This window comes from Phocoena sinus, chromosome 11, assembly GCF_008692025.1.
Source record: "Phocoena sinus isolate mPhoSin1 chromosome 11, mPhoSin1.pri, whole genome shotgun sequence".
NCBI lineage: Eukaryota > Metazoa > Chordata > Mammalia > Artiodactyla > Phocoenidae > Phocoena > Phocoena sinus.
In genome coordinates, this window is record NC_045773.1 from 82,425,224 (window position 1) to 82,428,143 (window position 2,920).

The 2,920-nt window shown below is 38.0% G+C and overlaps 1 non-coding gene across 1 annotated transcript; it reads right to left on the minus strand.

Annotated features, from left to right (window-relative positions):
• Window positions 1-2,648: 2,648 nt before the first annotated feature.
• TRNAQ-CUG lies at window positions 2,649-2,720 on the minus strand. Its single transcript has one exon. It is a non-coding gene; the product is annotated as a tRNA-Gln (tRNA).
• Between the last annotated feature and the right edge of the window lie 200 nt (window positions 2,721-2,920).

Sequence of the window (2,920 nt, forward strand, 5' to 3'; positions counted from 1 at the left end):
AAAGAATAAAACCTTGCCATCTATGACAACATGGATGGACCTTGAGGGCATGATGCTAAGTGAAATAAGCCAGAGAGGAAAGACAAATACCAATCTAAAAAAAAAAAATAACAAGCTTGTAGATATAGAGAACAGATGAGTGGTTGTCAGAAGTGAGGGCAGGGCCAGGGGAAGTGGGAGAAATGGAGGAAGGGGATCAAAAAGGTAAATAAATTAAAAAAAAATTAGGGATGCATGTACTACCATCAAACCTTTCTACAGAGGACAGGTACTAGAGAGCTTCCCAAGGACCCTGGCACTCCCTCCACCCATCTGTTTCTCAGGGGGTTTTGTGAGGAAAGTGTCCTTTGAGCCCTCTAGGGAGATAATAGAGGGAGGATGAGTGGGTGTCACATGTGATAAATCCATTGCAAGTTCCCTGCATCTTTTAAGATATTGGATATCTTTCTCTACCTTATACCGAAGAAGTCTTGGCTTCTTTATTTACTGTAGTTCCACTGATTTCAGGTTGCAAGCAACCTACCAAGCACACTGTTATAATAACTCCCAGCTATTCTAGCTAACACACTAAATTCAGAGTCTCCATTAAGTGTACCCATATTAATAAATTTGATCAAATTCTACACTGTGTTTCTTTTTTCCTGACCTAGCACTCCTACACACATTACTCTGGTTTCTTTTGATATGAATTAGCATGATCTTGCGATTCTTTCAGTATGTAAAATAGCAATATATACTGATTCCCTGAGTCCTGTAGGCAAAGAGGAGTGGTAGAGGCGGGTCTTGAGAAAAATCAATATCCTCATGCAAGGTAACTGCTTCAGGTGAGATCTTTACCTCTTTTTAAAGCAAGGATAGGCTAGTGTTTGGGGATAGAGGATGGGCTGCTTCTGCTGGGAAGAAGAATATTTTTAGGAAGGAAGCATCATTGTACTTGAATTTATCCAAAGAGACCAAAATGTCCCCTTTCCCCCATTCTGTCCTTTTCTTTCTTTCTTTCTTTCTTTCTTTCTTTCTTTCTTTCTTTCTTTCTTTCTTTCTTTCTTTCTTTCTTTCTCTTTCCTTTGTTCGAAGGAGGAGGAGGAGGGGGGGAGGAGGAGGAGGGGGAGGAGGGGGAGGGGGAGAAGCGGGAGGGGGAAAAGGGGGAGGAGGAGAGAAAAGAAAAGGGGGAGAGAGAGCTTTAGTATTTGTGGAGTGTCTTCCTTAAACAAGGTACTTACTATGGTAAAGCATAGTAAAGAATGCCTTACCTTCTTTTACATATAAAGAGACTGAGGTACAGAGCAGTTATATATTTCAAAAATTACAGTTAGACATTCACAGATTAAGAATTCAGTTCCAGAGTGTCTCCTTTTCCTGACCTACCATGCTGATTCCACTGTGCTAATAGAAGCAGGAAGTGGCTCCCTGAGGACCCCACTGCCTACAGCAATTGTTGACTTTGTTAGGTTGTTTCTCCATTTTTTGAGTTCAAGTTTTGGAGGTGAATTAGTAGATGTTTTATTATGGAGTCCCATGTTTAAAAATAGTGTTGTGGACATCCTTATTAGGAACTGGTGCCGGCTGAGGTTCGCTGTACCTATCAAATTTCCATGGCTTTATAAGTAAATGCACTCAGGGAAGGTGACAAAACATGTACCTATAACAAAGGGTTTGAGGCCCCAGGGGTATACATCTACCAGGAAGCAGTCTCTGATAATAGCATCCACGCAGGGCTTTGCACAAATTGTATCATTGGTAGAAATGAAAATATGGCCTTTTCACAAACTCCTGAGGAGTTAAGATTTCAAATTACAATCAGGCAGTTGATGTCTTCATAAAATGCAGTATCAGTTAGGCGGAAGTATTAGCAACCACAATAACATAGCAAAGAAAGAAAAGGTGTCAACAGGTGGTTTTCCCCCTTTATTTTAGCAATTTGCTTTTCCAGATTGCTCAATAACATCTTTTGGTAATTGAAAATTCAGTTAGAAAATAAAATAGATAGATGCAATGAGAATAAAAATTCCAGCTATTAAGCATAGAGTGAAAATATCCTTACTGTGCTTTACATGCTGAAATACTATGAATCAGTTAAAGTGTGAATGGATATTCAAGGGCTTCAATAATTAATAATTTGAGAAAACTGTTAATTTTATCTATATTTTATGTAATATTAATAATTAACAAAAATTGAATTAAGTAATATAAGGAAATTAATATAATAAAAGTGTTCTTTAGCTAATAACAGTAGAAAGGACATCATACACTTTTATTCCCAACAAACGTTTATATTTTCATTAGAATATAATGAGGAATAATAAGGATGTGATTGTATCTTAATTCTTTACTTCTAGAATATTTTAAAACAAATTTGAAAGCTATTTTCTGTTTTGGCTTTGAGTCTTTAAAGTTCTATTTGAAAATTCTTCCCATCTGGTTAAGATAATTTAAAAGCAGAATGTATACTTGGCCATTTTAAACTTTCACAAGGAAGAAAAACTCTAAAATTATGTATTATACCACGATAAATATTCATTTATTCACGTATATTAAAGTCTATAAAGAAAAGGTGAAATGTGAACCGCGGATTCCCAGCCAACTATCCCTGAAAGGAAAACTGGAAAGATAAGTAAATACATTTAAATAATTAGGAAGTAAAAGTTCTTAGGTTCCACCGAGATTTGAACTCGGATCGCTGGATTCAGAGTCCAGAGTGCTAACCATTACACCATGGAACCCCGCAGTAACCGGCAGCGGTAGCGCTCCTCCCTGATACGATATAGCTTCAGTTCTGCAGTCAAGAAGCCCTCTGAAAAGCCGAACTTCGCATCCTTGTTTTCTCTATCTGCCTCCACAGCACACGTCCCTTTTCTTGCGCGCACAGGACTCCTAGTGCAAAACCCAAGAGCAAATCGGTTTCTAGGGATAGATACGGTAG